Below are 18,354 nucleotides of genomic sequence, written 5' to 3'. Positions count from 1 at the left end.
AAAAGACGAACAGCCCAACAGAAAAGTGGGAAAAGCATAGGAAGAGAGTTCACAGAAATGGAAAAGCAATTAGCCTAAAAATATGAAGATACTCAAACTCATTTATAAAAAAGGGAAATACAAAATAAAGCCACAATGAGGTAACACTGTTAAAAAGTCAATTAGGTAAGAAAAGAAGCAATAAAAAAAATTATGTTGTAAAAAGTGTGGGAAAAAAGTACCCTTGCAGTTTTCTGGTAGAAATGCAAATTTGTACAGCAACTGTGGAGAACAATTTGATATCATCTACTAAAGCTTTACCTGCATACGCCTTTGTTCCAGCAATTCAATTTCTAGGAGTATATCAATATATACTCTTATATATACTCTGTTGTATATTTAATTTTTACTTTTTATAATTAATTTTTATTGGAGTATAGTTGATTTACAATGTTGTGTTAGTTTCTGCTGTACAGCAAAATGAATCAGTTATACATATACATATATCCACCCTTTTTTAGATTCTATTCCCATATAGATCATTACATCTGTTGTATATTTTAAAGCATGCACTGTAGCCTTGTGTATAATAATAAAATATGGGAAATAATTTTCATCAAAGGGGACTGAGTAAATAATTATGATACACATATATGATGAGTATCATGTAGCTGTAAAAAAATATTAAGCAGCTCTATACATGCTGAAATTGATCATCTCCAAGACAACTTGTTTTATTTTCCTTCTTTTTTTTTTTCCAACAAGCAGATATATAGTCACTATACTCCAAAACTTTAAATTACAAATTATTTTCAAGCACACTTGGAACATTTTTAAAACTGACCATATTGTGCTCTAAGGCAAATTTTAACAAATTTCAAAGTATTAAAATTATACAGTGTGTTTCTTGACTTGTAGTTAAGCTACAAATCAGTAACAAAAAAGTAACTAGAAGTTATGAAATACACTACTTCTAAGTAATCCCCCAAAAAACAAATCACAATTGGAGTTAGAAAATAATTTGAACTGAATGACAATAAAAATATTACATACCAAAACTAGGAGGTGACTAAAGCTGTGCTTACAGGAAAATGTATAGTCTATTTTTTTTAAAGGTAACAGTAGTGTTTTGTTTTTTTTTAATTGCACACATGTCTATAAACCTAATAAATAGGTTTTCTCTATTTTTTTTATACAGCAGGTTCTTATTAGTCATCAGTTTTATACACATCAGTGTATACATGTCAATCTCAATCTCACAATTCATCACACACACACACACACGCCCTCGGCTTTCCCCCCTTAGTGTCCATACGTTTGTTCTCTACATCTGTGTCTCAACTTCTGCCCTGCAAACCGGTTCATCTGTACCATTTTTCTAGGTTCCACATATATGTGTTAATATACGTTATTTGTTTTTCTATTTCTGACTTACTTCACTCTGTCTGACAGTCTCTAGATCCATCCACGTCTCAACAATTGACTCAATTTGCAGATCAATTTGTATATTATACAACCTGAGTGTGTGTGTGGTGGGGTAAGTGTTATATGTCTGTAACTAAATGGAATATCTGGAAATCTCTGGAAAATGTCACATGGTTGTTGCTAATCAATAGCACTCAGTGGCTGGAGGACAGGCAACTAACTTTCAGCTTTATAATTTTTTTTTGAGTTTTGAATTTTGTGACATTGCCTCTACTACCTGCTCAAACAAATAAAATTAAACAAAGCAAAACAAAAAGAATGAAGTATATTTCTAAGTGCAGGATTGAAACTATATCCAAGGTGTATGAATACATAACAGAGTACAAAACATTGTCTCTAATGCAAGTGTGCATCTATGTTTAAATTAAACATAGGTGTACATTTACTTGCTTGCATTTGTGTAAAACATTTCTAGAATGATATACTCAAACTGTTGCAAGGATTACCTCTAGGAGAGAGTCTTGTAGACTGAGGCCAGCTGTGGGAAGATGACTTGCTTTTAATTTTTTCATTTTGTTACTGTTTTAATTATTTCTTATGGACGTATTACTTTTCAAAAGAAACAAAAATAAATATTCTCTAAAAATCCCTCAATTTTATCTCTTTCTTATATCTTTTTTTTTTCTAAACAAATCTTTACCTATAATACTCCAATATACAGGTCTTTCTATCTCATTATCCCTTTTTTTTTTTTATTCTAATATGCTTTATTCTTTCGGATGGAGATTTTGGTGCTAAAGTAGAACAATGACTCCTTTGTAACTATAATACTCCAATATACAGGTCTTTCTATCTCATTATCCCTTTTTTTTTTTATTCTAATATGCTTTATTCTTTCGGATGGAGATTTTGGTGCTAAAGTAGAACAATGACTCCTTTGTAACTCTATAGCAAAGGCAAGGTTTACCTTTTGTTACTTTTTTCTTTTTTTGGCACAAAATTTTGTATTACTATTGATTGTCTAATTGGCAACATTCATTCTAATGTAGTTGATATTACATAATAAGATATGTGTATTTTCATGTAGATTAAGACAAATTTAATTAAAAATAAAATGTCTCCAGAACAAACTACAAAAAAAGAATATAGTAGGTAGTTAACTTTGTTCAAAAGCACCTTATGATCATTACAAAAAGAACATCAAAGTAAATCCAAAATAATTTTAAATTTTAACATGTATCACTTGGTGTGCTAAATTCACAATCACAATCAAATTAAGGTAGACAAAAGATCATTGGCCTTAACTATTTTGAAATCGGTGTGTTTATCACTTACTTCTCAAAGTCAAACAAAATAATTGTGTTACCAAAATAATTCAAATTTTGATGGGAAATACCATTGTTCCAGATGGAACCATATTTCTCATAAAGTAAGGATAAGCTCTATGCCTGGGTGGTACATGTATACATACAAGTAAGTTAATCAGATTCAAGCAGGCAGGAAATAATTTCTATGGCTTGTTTTAACATATTTGGCAAATTTACACTCTATGTTGTGATTTACTGTCATAAATGGGGTTAATGATTGCATACTTCAGTGTCATCACAGTATAAATTCAAAACCAGCCCTATCAGGCTGCTCGACCATCCAAACACAAGTAAAAGCATCATGGTTGCCCTGACCTTCTTACTTCATCTATTTTAATAAAATAATTGTTACTATTTTACAATACTCCTAAATTATTTAGTAACAGTTTTAAATGGCAATTGTTTCATTCCTATATAGTTATATTTCTTTGCCAAGGTACTTTTCCCACTTTTAACTTCTTAAAATGATATTCTAAAGAGCTTCAGTACTTAGCATATGAAAAAAAAAAGTGCCTCTCTCATCTCAAATGAGTTTTTATGCTTATCTTTTTTGAAAAGGAGAAAGGACTATTTACTGGCTGTAATATTCACAAACTAGGCATAACTGCTAGTTGAAATATTTACTTTCTGATCCAGGACCAGTTTGTTTGTGATAAATCTTGCTATGGTTGGCAAAATAAACTTTGTTTTAAAGTTTGATTTATTCAGAACAGTCTTAAAATGCAATGGTTTATCATGCCATTTAAAAATTCCTCCAGGTTAAAAAAACTGTAAGTTCTAATACTTATCAGCAGACTAGGAGTTTAGAAATCTACTTCTGCTATTCATCTAAAAGATAGAACAATATAAAATATGCAACTACAGAAAACAGTAAATAATAAAAGAACAAAGAAATGCATAGAGAAATAAAGTGTTCACAGCTAGTATACATTACTGTGGAGGAGCCATATCCACAAAAGAAAACTCCATTGGATGCTGCACTTCTTGCACATCAACTTTCCAAAATGGGAAAACCAATCAAGCCCCTAACCAGGATGAACAATTATTTTACTGTTATTATAGGCAATATAATTTAAAATATATTCAAAGTCATCTGAAAATCACTGCTATGTGTTGTTTACAAACATGTGTGCAAACTTTCCATAGTCAAATTGTCTCACAGACTATATCCTATCGTCTCCTCCTTCCTCATCCCTTTCTGCACTCCCATATTCAGCATAGAGTTGTCCCAAAGTCTCCTTGAGGTGAAGGCTCTTCTCAGATACCCTCACAGCTAACTCTCACTTCAATATGTGCTTAAATGTCACCTCATCTGGGAGGCCTTTCCTAATCCACCTATTAGCTGCACTTTCATCTCTCACTCTATTATGCTTTAGTTTTCTTCTTAATATTTGTCATAACCTCCTAGATAGATTAGGTAGGTAGGTAGGTAGGTAAATAGGTAGGTAGGTAGACAGATAGATAGATAGAGAGAGAGAGAGATAGATAGATTTTTGTCTCCTTACCCCTCCCTCCTAGAATACAGTTCCATAAGACCATGGATGCTTTTTTTCTACTCTGGTATTTTTAGTACCTGAACAGTACCTGACAAATAAAAGACGATCCAAACACTGTCTTAATTTAATGAACAGGATACTGAGTAGAATTTGTCCAACACATTATTGGAAAATAGTTGAAGACAAGGGATTTAAACAACCCCAAACAACTAAACTTATTTTTTCTTTCCTTTTTTTCAATTGAAGTATATTTGATTTACAGTATTATAATAATTTCAGGTGTACAACACAGTGGTTCAATATTTTTATAGATAATGCACCAGTTATTAGAATATTATTGACTATATTCCCTGTGCTGTACATTATATCCCCGTGACTTATTTTATAGCTGGTAGTTTGTACTTCTTAATCTCCTTCATCTACTTCACCAACCCTCTATCCACCTCCCCTCTGGCAACCACTAGTTTGTTCTCTTTATCTGTGAGTCTGTTTCTGTTTTGTTACATTTCATTTGTTTTATTTTTTAGAATCCACATATAAGTGAAAACATACAGTTTTTGTCTTTCTCTGTTTGAAAGCTAAGTTTCACTTAGCATAAAACCCTCTAGGTCCATCCATGTTGTTGCAAATTGCAAGGTTTCATTCTTTTTTTATGGCTGAGTAATATCCCATCCTGCATATATACCACATCTTCTTTATCCATTTATCTGTCAATGGACACTTAGTTTGCTTCTACACCTTCACTATCTTAAATAATGCTGCAGTGAACATTGGGGTGCATATATCTTTTGAAATTAGTGTTTCAGTTTTCTTTGGATAAATATCCAGGAGTGAAATTGCTAGATCATACGGTAGTTTTATTTTTAATTTTTATGAGGAAACTCCATACTCTTTCCATAATGGCTGCACTAATTTACATTTCCACCAACAGTGCACACGAGTTCCCTTTGCTCCACATTCTTGCCAACACTTGTTATTTGTTGTCTTTTTGATGGCAGCCATTCAGACTGGTGTGAGGTAATATTTCATTGCGGTTTTAATTTGCATTTCCCTGATTATGAGTGATGTTGAGCATCTTTCCATGTGCCTGTTGGCCACCTGTATGTCTTCTTTGGAAAAATGTCTATTCATATCCTCTGGCTATTTTTGAATTGAATTGTTTGTATTTTGGATATTAATCCCTTATCAAACATATCATTTGCAAATATATTCTCCCATTCAGTAGGCTGCCTTTTTGTTTTATCAATGGTTTCCCTCACTGTGCAAAACTTTTTTTTTAGTTTAATGTAGTCCCATTTGCTTATTTTTGCTTTTGTTTCCCTTGACTAAGGAGACAGATTCAAAAATACTGCTAATACTGATGTCAAAGAGCATACTGCCTATGTTGTCTTCTAGGAGTTTTATAATTTCAGGTCTTACATTTAAGTCTTTAATCCATTTGAGTTTATTTTTGTATATGGTATGAGAAAAGTCTAGTCTTTTACAGGTAGCTGTCTGTTTTTCCCCACCGCTACTTATTGAAGAGACTGTCTTTCATTATATATTCTTGCCTCTTTGTTGTAGATTAATTGACCATATGGGCATGTGTTTTTTTTCTGGACTCACTATTCTGTTCCATTGATCTATGTGTCTCTTTTTGTGCAATATCACACTGTTTTGTTTACTTATTTTTTCATTGAGAGTTTAAGGTCTTATCCCAGAAGTGTAACTCATAATGGGAACTCTGACAGGCAGCGAGTGGTAGGTTTATGATTTTTGATTGAGACAATATGCCAATTAAATAAGTAGATCTTTCTCTATTCCTTTTGATGATTTGAGGACCTAGTTTGACATAAATCATTATAAGAAAACTTTCATAGAATTGATGTAATGATTAGTTTCTGTATTCTGTATTAGAACAATATCAACAATAGAGAGTAAAAGCATATAAGACTTTTAGATCCTGGGAACCTGCCAACCATATAAGGAAGGCAAGAGAATCCAATGTGATATAGTGGTTAAGAGAGGAACCTGGAGTCTCTGCTCCTTTCAAAATTTAGGTCTGCCACTTAGTAGTTATAGAATCTTAGGACCAACTTAGTTAACTTCGCTAAACTACTTTCCTCATCTATAACCAGAGTACTTACTTCATAGAGTTATAGCAAGGATTCAATTTTTTTAAAAAAATCAACATAAGGCACTTACCACTGCTTAGCACACAGCAAGGGCTAAATGTGAGTTATTAAGTTTGTTTCTTAAGGTCAGGGAATGTGTCCTTTTTTCAGCAAATAATTAATTAATGACATACAGGTCTTACTCACTGAATATTTCACAGGTGCCTGCTTATCACATAACTTTTCGCAGACACTAAACACATAGAGAAATTAAAATGCACATTTTTTTTATTCCTAGACTGAGAGCTCCCAAAGATGAAAGATGGGGGGGTCTACCTCTTTATTGCTCTATTCTTAGCATCTGACACAATGTCTGGCACATGGTAGATACTCAATAAATACTGTTGGATCAATGAATGAATGATGAGTCCTTAAACTTTACTAATATTTTCACAATTAAATCTTCTGTTAACTACATTCTTCTTTCTTAACTCCCCTTTTCTTTTAGGTAAGTTCCAACTCATGCAGAGCTATGTTTCAGCCAAGAAAAGTATATGTTTCTCCCTCAAGAGAACAGTAGTTTGGCTCCTATGTCCTAAAAGCCACTAAAACAGTTTGGATTATTCTTGCCCTTTAGAATACCCTTCACAATTCCTAAGTTTCTACCTGACAACTATGTCCTTCCCCAACATCTTAATTCTCCACAAAAATATGACAAAACATAGTTGGCCTTTTTTTGGACGGGGCATTTTTTTACCCCTCTAATTTTGTGTTTCCCATAAGAAGCATCCATTACTACCAGAATATGGCACAAGTCAATATAATTGGGTAGGTATCATTATGAGTCATCTAGGAATTTTAACTTCTCATAAAGTGCACCCTCTTATATAGTAACTAGAACAACATGGAGTTTACTATCACTGGCCTTAAGAACAGAGCTTCTATCCTCTTAGACTTTGTATCTCTAGGAAATGATTTAGTCCCTAACATATATCTGGAGTTCGGTAAGTGATTGTTGACTGCTGAATCATTACTTCAAAATGCCAGACCAGACAAATATAAAATAAGAAGGAAATTTTCTGTAATTTTATGATTAGAATAAATCTGAAAAGGATATACTTTTGAATGACAATGTTAGAAAGAATAGGAAGAATGAAATGTATATAAAAGAGTATCCTTGATTTCTCAATGAAATGAGATGAACAATCTTAAAAACTTTTCTTTTTAATTTCTAGGAAATAGGAGTTATTAATAGTTTTGTACTCTAATCTAAATCATAAGAAGAATTGATTTTGAGGTTCAAGACAAAGTTGATAACTCAAGACTAAACTTTGTTGCCTAAAACAATTTAAAAATATTGTAGTTCATTCACCTGTGACAAGAACTGAAAAAAGATGTACTGAAATGTTAATGTTCTTCTACTTCTCTTTTTGCTCTTTCCTGCCTTCACCCTCTTTCATCCCTCAAGAAAATGTACCTTTACCAGACCATTCTCCCAAAGTTCATATAGGGAGTTAAAGAATGTGTAGAAAGAGTCCTCTCTCATGTCTTGCTTCCAAGCTGACCAAGAAAAGAAGGAACAATGGTCATGCGCAAAGGGCCATGGCCATGTGCAGCCCATTCGCTGCACCAACTGTGCCTGATGCATGCCCAAGGACAAGGCCATTAAGAAGTTCGTCATTTGGAACATAGTAGAGGCCGCAGCTTTCAGGGACATTTCTGAAGCGAGTGTTTTCAATGCCTATGTGTTTCCCAAGCTGTATGTGAAACTACATTACTGCGTGAGTTGTGCCATTCACAACAAGGTAGTCAGGAATTGTTCTCAGGAAGCTGGGAAGAACCAAGCACCTTCACCCCAATTTAGATCTATGTGTGCTGCCTCACAAAGTCCACCAAAGCCCATGTAAGGAGATACGTCCTTAAAGACTGAAGAAACACTGTTCTCTGAAAAGACAATAAAATGGAAATAATACTTTTAAAAAAATAAAGAATGAGTAGAAAAAAACATGACTAAAGAGGCAGGAAAAATATCAAGACATAAAAATCTTCATGAGTTAAAGTTCAGGCAATGTTTTTGGAGAGGAAGGGTGAAAGAGTCTAAAAATAAGAGGCCTATCAGAACCTGTAGGCTGTAAACAAACAAGAAGAGGAAAAAAGGAAGACTTTTGGAAGTATTTTTATGAGATAAACTTGATTAAAATTTAGAGTTATTTGAGAGATACAAGTTAAATTGTTATCACATAGCAATTACCTTTTTTACATACTAGTACTTTTGTTTTGTTTTAATGATGCTAAAACTGGGCCAGGTGGGCCCTAAGGTGACAATTAGGAAAGTGCTTAATGGATTGGAAACATGAGTTACTAGAGAAAAAGGATTCTAACATTAGTTAATCATCAATTATTACATGTACTATTCTATTTATAAAGGGTTTTTTTTATGTATTTAATGTTCACAGCCATACTGTGATTATAGGTAACTAAACCAAGATTCAGAAAGACTAACTAGCCCACACGAACAAGTAATGGATGTAAGATTCACACACAGATATCTTATTCTGAAATTTATGAGCTACATCCTGCAACCTCTGTATAAGCCACAGAAATTGGTATGCCAATAAAACAAGCTAATCACCAGTCCCAATAAAATATAAAAAACAAAAATATTTGGATCATATTTGTTACAGATATTTGGATTGAAAATGCCACCTTTTCAATATAAGACTGAAAATGCTCTGTTGTTGAGAAGTTAACATATCAGTGTTTAGCAAAGTATTTCAGAAAATGCCTGTTTTGAGATAACTCCTTTCACAAATTGAGTATCTGTTTGATACCACTCACACTGTGCTAGCTCATGATGCAATTTACTATACTGTAATGTTACAGAAATAGTTTGGTTTGATTTATCTCCATACACCTGTGATAGATACAGAAAGAAGCTGCTGTATTTGAAATTTCAGCTGGCTAGTACAAAATGAATGGGCAAGCAGCTCTTTTTTCATCTGCTTGCCTCTTGGCTAGCCTAATTAAATTTGTCTAGTCTGAAAATCTCCAGTAGTAAATGCTTTTGTTACTCTGAAACACTATAAACATTTTCACTGAAATGTTATTCAATTCATCATAATAGTGTCTTTGGGAGGTATCCCCCAAAATATAAATAAATTTTAAAATGTATTCTCAGCTCACAGATCAGTGGATACATTATGGGTTCATAGGATTTGTTTGTCTCTGCTATTTTCTGACATAATCATATCAATTTATGCCATACAGACCATTAAAACACAATAAGAAAAGGTCATGAGGTGAATTCTGTTTTGTGAACCTTTTATATGTAATAAGTCAATTTTGTTATCAAATGTGCAAATGATTAAGGAAACAAGACTATATGATGAAGAAAATTCAATATAAATGCAAAATGCTGATCTTGTATGCAGCTGATCAGATCTTGAAAAGGTAAACATTTATAGTTGTAAATTAATATTAAAATAACCTAGCAGAATATAGCTGTTTATCTTGATTTGGGGGCACATAAGGAGAAAACTGGTTAAACCTAGAGGTAGTTAAACTCTGATGCAGTACTGGAAATATTTTTAAATAAAAAAAATGTTCCTGTCTGAAACTGTTTCAACATGGTCTAAACCCACAAGTACGTGTTCTGCCCCCACTGCGTGATATGATATGGTATGATATATGATATGATATACGGGCACAAGAAAAGGCAAAAGGCATAGACCCTGCCCGCACAGAACTGCAATTTAATTGGTAGACTGCATAAAATAATTAATAAAACCAAGGTGTAAAAACAAGGCAAATAAGTAAATATACATAAGAACTGAAAGGCAGGGATAATTACTGCTGGGGGAAGAGGGGAGGGTCTGACAGAATTTAAAATGGAAGTTGTGTATGATGAATGTATAAAAGGAGGAAAGATGGAATCTGTGTAAGGTAAAAATCATGTAAAACAGAATTAGGAAAATGCAGGACATAAGATAGTAACATGCCAGATATTGCTTGGAGTAGAGCATTTCTATATAAGAATACTTAGAGATAAATTTTAACAAGTAGTTTAGGACCAAGCTGTAAAGATCTTTGAATGCCAGGTTAAGAAGCATTATTTTTTCCTGTAGTCAATGGGAAATTATATGGCCAAAGTGATGTTTTGCAAAGATTAATTTGATAAGACTTGGCATTGTACTGGAAAGTATAGGTGGGTAGGAAAGTTAAAAGGACAAAGAATAAGAAAAAAAATACTATTTAGGGAATTGTGGTAGATACTGTAGTTTGGCTGTCTTAGCACGGATTCCAATTTCCTTTTGATTAGCATTCCTTAATTATAAAGTATGGTGAGCTAAAAAACACATCTTTCAAGACTCCTTTTCACGTAGGAGAAATAATGTGACAATACTGGCCAATGAGACAAGACTTCTCTTAGGCTATCTGGAAAATCCTTTGCCCTCCTGATATAATTGTCACTCTGTTTTCTTTATTATACCTCTTTTACTTTCCTGCTAGGAATGGAGACATAATGCCAGCTATGTTGTGACCTTATGTGAAAAAGTCCAAGAGAATGATAGAAACTTTAGCATGGAGATATTAATAAATAGACACATAAAATTAACAAAATCAGCAATCATGTTACCTCTAGACTTCTTGTTATGTGATTTTAAAAAATTAACTTCTATTTGGTTACACCACTGTAAAGTTGTAGTCAAACAAGCTGACATAGAAGCTATTAGAAATAATCCAGATGGGTCATGAAGAGCATCCAAAACCAAGTTATAGTGAAGGATAGGGTAGGGTTTTCCCATGGCTGATTAGATTATAGGAAGTTTTAATGAGAGGGAGTCCAAAATTAATACAAAACCCCCTTACCTAGATTACCAGAAGAATAAAAATACTTTTAATAGAAAAATACTTTTCCTATCCTAAGGAAAGGCAGTAAAGCAGAACAACTTTTCAGGGTCTTTACAAGCCTATGATTTTATGATGAGACACATCTATTAAATTTCTAACTGTAATTATACTGAATATTATGAAAGAAAGTTTAAGAAGCTATATTTCCTGCCCCTGAAGGACTTCAAAAAGACAGTATGAACACTAACACATTCACTGGACATATCATTACTTCCCAGTAATTAACTCTTTTTATTCTAATTCTTTGCATTTCCTCTGCCTCTACCAGAATCCAAGCCACTGTTACTCTCACCTGAGCAGCTTCAAAAGCTGCTAACTGATCTTCCAACACCCACTTGGACTGCCTTCCATGCAATCTGTTCTGCACAAGCACTCAATGTCATTATTTTGAAAAGCAAATCTAATTACATTACTCTGTTGCTTAAAACACTTCAAAGGCTTCCCCTTGCCCTCAAGGGACTAACTCTTTAACATGAATCTTAACACACATTAAGATAAGTTAAAGTGCACATTAACTCTTAGGTTTTTGAGTTCCTATGTAACATCTCTTTGGCAGCATTTATCCCCCCATAAGAGCAAACACACTAAAGAGAACAATTGAAATTACTTGTTCTTATGAATATCCATATACACAGTTAGTCACTAAAGCATAATCTCTGCTGTGCTGGAGTTTCAAAGTTCTTATCAGTCTGGATTCTTATTTGCCTTAGTAAATAATGGATAGCTATTGCAATGATATAACACAGAAAAACAAGAGCAAGAAAACAGGTGAACGAGTGTTACATGTAAATACTATAATAAGTAAAAAGTTATTCACTAAAAAAAATTCAGATGCTTATCTTGCTATTAAAACTATTTTCAGATTATGGAAAAAGGAAGAACACTCCTTAATTAATTCTACAGAGCTAGCATAATCTTAATGCCAAAACCTGATAATGATGCTCCAAAATGAAAACTATAAACCAATTTCAACCATGAAAATATTCTAAAAATTCTAAATAAAATATTAGCAAATGAAAACCAGAAGTGAATTTGAAGAGTAATACATCATGACCAAGTGGAACTTATCCCAACAATGCAAGCAGGGTTCAATAGGAGAAAATTTTCAATACTATTAGAAAATAAGTCAACCTCTTAAAGAAAACATGATTGTATCAATAGATGATAAAATGATAGAACTCAGTACCTATTTATTTAAAAATCCAAGAAAAATTAGAAGTAAACTCCCTATAAACAAAAGACTATTTACCTCAAATCAATAATAAATATCATAATAAATTGTGAAATACTGGACCCACTGCCATTATAGTCAAGAACAAGATAGGAATGCCATTATCAGCTCTATTATTGAATTTTAAGGATCTGACCAATGTAACAGAAGGACGTGAAAATATAAATATTTAACAGAGGAGGCAAAATTACCTTTATATGCAGGTAATATAATTGTATAATAGAACATCCAAGAAACTTTACAAAAATCTGTTAGAACTAACAAAAAACTCTGGTAAGGTGACAGAATGCAAGAAAAAAATATACAAATATCAATAGCTTTAAAAAATTTATATCAGTAATAATAATCATCACTCAGAAATTTAAAAGGAAAAATTCAATGTACAATAGTGACAACACCTTAAAATATCCAGGAATAAATTTACCTCAAAAGGATCAGGATCCATGGAAAAGAAGTTACTGAATGGAATATATGTTGCTGGTAGAAAGATTCAACCTAATAAAAATATAATTTCTTCCCCAATTAAGATATAAATTACAAAAAGTATCCCATTTGGGTTTTATATGGGCCTGGGAAAAAATTAAAGTTAAATGAAAGGATAAATGTACTAAAAAAAAATTCCACACACACACACACAAAGACACCTTGTGGTCTGATCCCCAATTGCTCATTTCACAGAAAGCTCCCTCTCTGAACTCTAGCTACAGTGACTTTCTCTCGGGTCCTTAGAATAGTCTGCCCTCCTTCCTTTGTACCTTTGCTCATGCAGGTCCTTTGTAAAGATCTTCCTACCCACACCCTCCTATCTCACGTGCTTCTCCTTCAGCTCTCGGCTCAAAAATTTCTTCAGCAGACTTTTGTGGGACAAAACATATCAGTAAGGCTACCATTGTGAGATTTCTGGGCCAGAAGCTTCTTAAAGAGTGAGTTCTGTAGCCACATAAATTAGAAATCCAATAGATGCTACACCTACCCTTGCAGATTTATAAAATTCACTAGCATAGACACTATCTGAGTGCTCTGAATAAACACACCTTTCGTTTGATGTAATTTTGCATTTCTTGAACATTTTAAACTACAGATTCCTCCTGGGCCCCACTGCACCTCCTCAGCATCCTATGGGACTAGTGTTGTATGGATCAGTGTCTACTGGTGGTCCCAACATCAGGCTCTAGAAAGGGAAGCATTCAAAGTTGGCCTCCTCCACCCCAAGTGTGACTCCCCCAGCCATCCTGCTAGATGTCAAGGGATTCTTGTGGTCTTATAATTGTCCTGAGGGCATTGTTGGGACATGGTGTTGCGGCATATATGAAAGGGCTGAGCAAAGTCCTGAAACATGTCTGGGAGTGCTCCAGCTGGAAGTCCAGCTGCTGAGAGTGCCTTCAGCCTTCAGGGCAAGATGCCTCCTGACTGTAGACTGGACAGTCAACTGGTACCAGCTGGAGATGTGGTGGTGAAAGCTGCATCTCGTGGGACGACGGGCTGGCCAGCTCCCATCATTCCTTTACATAGGCTTCTTCAGCATATCTTGGGTGGCGACTCAACCCTTGGACCGGGCACTCTACCTTCCTTGGAATCTTCTCTCAGCCTCTCTCTGTTTGCATCATCCCCTTTATCTCTCCACATCAAAAAGCCCCATCTCTTTTTTTGTCTTAATTATTTACTTTATTCTGAATTTGTACATTCTAAAAACAGCTGATTAATTAGGTTTTGCTTGTTTACAGATCAAGAGATTTCATTTATAAATCCATATTTCCAATATTTCTCAAAAAAAAATCAGAAGTTCTGACAACAGAAATTCTATATTCCTACATGGTAGCTGCTCCACTTAAGATGGCATGAAGGCCCAATTTGTGCTAGTCTGCACCACTCCTTAATATCTCTCCATTATTAGCCAAAGTTAAAGGTCCACTTCCATTTATCACTGTGCTTGTTCTGCTGCTTTATTACAGTGAGAAATATTTCTGTGTTGCCATGCCTCTAGGTGGGAGGAAAAGATGAAAGAGCTAACACATCCTTGCTTTTCTTGTAACCAGACCTTTCCTCCCATATTCATGTTACCTGCCTAGTCCATGTTGGCTTTGGTCTGCTCTGCTGGAATCAGTGCTTTGTGAACTACACTTCAAAAGGGACACATTGGTCAGTGCTGTAACACTGAGGCCATACGTAATCCCAACATTTTAACATATCCCCACTGAAATAGATCAAAGGGTCTCCACCCAGCATGTCATCTGTTAGAGACCGAATTTTGTCCCCTCAAATTTATATGCTGAAGCCTCTTGACCTGTTTACGGACTTGTAAAAGAGAGGTAGTATTCCTGACTTCACAGGAATTAAGTATGATAACAAGAATCTGACAAGTAGTGGGTGTTTTATTAGTACAGAATTTGTTGGATTTATATATATTGAGAAGATATCTCAGAGATACTTAAATAGGTATAGTGTTTCCACTATTTCCTTAAGGAGTGTTGACAAACAGATATTGTAGGAAGGCACTTGTATGAATGGATTATGATGATAAGAATTAAGTAGAGGGTTTGATTTGGTTACTTTCAAAAGCACAGCAGTATTATTTCAATTGAGCTTTGGACTAAGAAGACCCAAATGTTTGCTCCAAGTTTCCACAAATACTTTGCTTTGTTAATGGAAATAAAACTTATGTCTTTCAATTTTTGGCAATTACTCTATCTCTCTTAAACTAATTTATCTTCAATATTGTATACGGAATATTCTTCTCAATGGGAAGTTGAACATCTGTATCAAATTGCAATGAAATGAAATTGTGCCCTGGCAGTTGTAGCTGTTGTTTTATCTTACTGAGAGCAGAGCAAAAGTTCCATTCTTTGAAAAGAAAATGTACCTGTGAACAGTTTTATTATAATTTCTTATTTTTAAAAAGCTTAATCCAATTTTTCAAAACCATGTTCTATATTGCAGCTTTAAAACAGAGAGAAAATCTGCACCTGGAATGCATGTTAGCTCACAATTCATTGAACAATGTCATTCTCACTGGCTGAAGAACAGAAGAAGGGACGTAGATTTGAAAGGTACACAGTGCACATCTGGCTGTTTCATGGCTGAATTAAAATGTGAATAAACCCACCCCATATGGTATCACTCACTAGCATTAGTTTAGGTGGACGTCTATAAAAAGTAAAATGTTAGGAAAGAGTAACTTGGCACTCCCATTGTATCAGTTACAGTACTATCAAAATCAGAAAGAAAATCTGCATCAATTTATATATAATCATATTTGTGCATTTGAATGCACTGCATATCTACAGGGACATATTAATTTGTTAAGAGCTTATCAGGTTCCAGTTTCTTCTTAGTTTTTGCTAAGTCAAACACAAAATTAAAAACTAAAAGCAATTTAAAAATTCAACAGTGCTTCCATGGCACTTTGAATTAATGGGGTAGTTAGGAGAGGGAATTAATGGTGCCATTTCGCAATTCTTTGTAGGCAATGAACATATCAACTTGAAAGCAAAAAAGAAAATACAGTCTTGATAAAATAACCCTCCAGTCATTATTTGTTCCATCATCACTTTTTAGTTACGGCAGCTATACGTTAAATATAATAGTCATTTCTCTACTGTAGCAAGAGAGAAATTCACAGACGTAGTGTGAGAGAAAGGGAGTCAAGAAGGGACCTAGAACTCCTCAATACCTGTCCAAGCATCTCCTACAAGCACTCTATGCCCCAGTACACAGGGATATGCTTGCAGAACAAGGCTAGGCAATGCTCCAATGGTTTAAACCAGGTCAGGATTTGGCAGGCAATGGCCTAGCTGGTATCCAAGACTGGGTTCCAGGGGCTTGCCTTTTCTCTGCATATCTTCTTTGCAAATATACTGTGACAATAGGGAGATAGCTCAGGATTTGAGGCATGTGAGTTCCAACACACACACACACACAGATACAAATGCAGGATGCATTTTGATAATATCTAGCTGGAACTAGATATTTAAATTATGGGTCAGGACTAGGTCCTGTTCCCTGTGTATTCCTGGCATTCAAACAGTACCTGCAACATGATGGGCATATAAACATAGTTTCTTATTATTTTGAAATCTATTTTTGTTAAGAAGTGAAGATTGAATTAGAAGTCAAGTCACAAGGGTCTTATGTTGCCACATAAAGCAGAATGAACTTTATACTGTAAAAACAATGGAGTATAGACAATTCACCGTGTTCTCTGAGCATCCTTTCACTTTCTTTCTAATTCTATCAGACCACAAGCCTTACCCATCTCCAGATACGGAGCTATTTCTGTAGTTAGTCACAAAGGAAAATAAGCAGGTCAAGGCAACTACAGTACATACCCTGTGTAATTGCTCACATCCCAGAGGAGAAAAGGGGGATGGCTTGTTTGCATCTTGCTGCAATGCGTGTTGCTTTCTCCAAAGCCTCTGGGTTCCTCGGTTTCTCAGCTGAGAGGTAAAGCCACTGAATGGGTAGCATTTATCTAGGCTCACTGTGTCATTCTAGTGGACTTGAAGGCAAGAAGAATTGATGCAGATATGCTGATGCTTATTATATTTGCTGGACCATAGGGAATAAATTCCTTTGCCTCTTACTATGAAGTCTTCTACAAGTATCAAAACAATTGTGGCAGCTTAACTTATAAGCTCGCAAGTAGAGGTAAAATGTCACACTCTTCACTGTCCTCCATACTTGATTACGGTACTAAGAGCAGACTGAGCAGAGCACAACCTTAGAACTAATGACATTTTGAGCTGGACAGTTCTTTGTTGTGAGGGACTGTACTGCGCATTGTACAATGTTTATCAGCATTGTACTCCACCAACTAGATGCCAATAGCACCCCTCCACTGTGACAACCAAAAATATCTCCAAACAATGCCAAATGTGGCCCCAAGGAGACACTACTGAGAACCACTGGAGTAGGGAAAAATGAGTTTGAGGGACTAGCCAAGAGATTATTACAATACAAAGGAGTGAACCAGGAGAGTGGTAGTAGAGAAAACAAATTCAAGATCTATTTTGAGGTTTGATTAACACAACGTCATCAAAATAGTGGACAAACATTTCTGTGGAAAGCCCAGGTTATTATCATCCTTTGGGCTATACTGTGACAGAGCAGGATAGTTAACATAGTCCTGGGGCAAGATTATAAATGCATGCAGCTGTCTACTCTAGATGAATGCAAACTGCTTTTGATCTTTTTTCCTGATAGGAATTGGGAAAAAATGGATTTGCCACATCTGTAGCCACATTCCAAGTTCCAGAAGCTAAATCAATCAACTTTAGTAGAGATGCCACAGCAACTGCAACTCAGGTAACTCTTTGGTTAACTTAATGATATTCCACCATCATCTGTGATACATTTGGTTTTTAAAGGAACTAAGATGGTGAATTAAATGGAAATATGGTGGGTATCACAACCCCCATATTCTTTAAGTCTTTGAAGATATCACTAATTAGAGCCAAATCTTTTCTAACTGAAATTCAGCATTGTTTCTGATTTACTATCTTGGTCAGAATCGTAGCAGGGTTAGTTTCAGGGGTTTCCACTTTTACTTCCCTACCATAATTCCTTTCCACAGTTCATGATACCAATATAAATGTTATGCTGGCTGCTAACTATAACCATTCCAATTTTGTACTCAGAGATAAAGGAAATGACTGAAGGTTTGGTCCATAAACCCATCAGATCTTTGTGAAATGAGTTTGCACCAAGATTTCATTATTACTGGGCCTCCATATGCCCTCATTTTAAAAGGGGAATAATATTTTTGTTCCACTGAATCAACAACAGATTAGATCCTGTCCCCAACAGTCATCAAATAATTTGGGTACTGCCTGTTTTCCAAAGCCAACTTATTCTGG

At 34.7% G+C, this 18,354-nt stretch overlaps 1 pseudogene; it reads left to right on the top strand.

Moving 5' to 3' along the window:
- Positions 1–7,881: 7,881 nt before the first annotated feature.
- Positions 7,882–8,267, top strand: LOC102977503 (40S ribosomal protein S26-like; annotated as a pseudogene).
- Positions 8,268–18,354: the final 10,087 nt, after the last annotated feature.

The sequence above is a fragment of the Physeter macrocephalus genome, chromosome 8, assembly GCF_002837175.3.
Source record: "Physeter macrocephalus isolate SW-GA chromosome 8, ASM283717v5, whole genome shotgun sequence".
Lineage (NCBI taxonomy): Eukaryota > Metazoa > Chordata > Mammalia > Artiodactyla > Physeteridae > Physeter > Physeter macrocephalus.
Note: the sequence above shows the minus strand (reverse complement) of the source record. Positions and strands in the feature narration are given on the sequence as shown.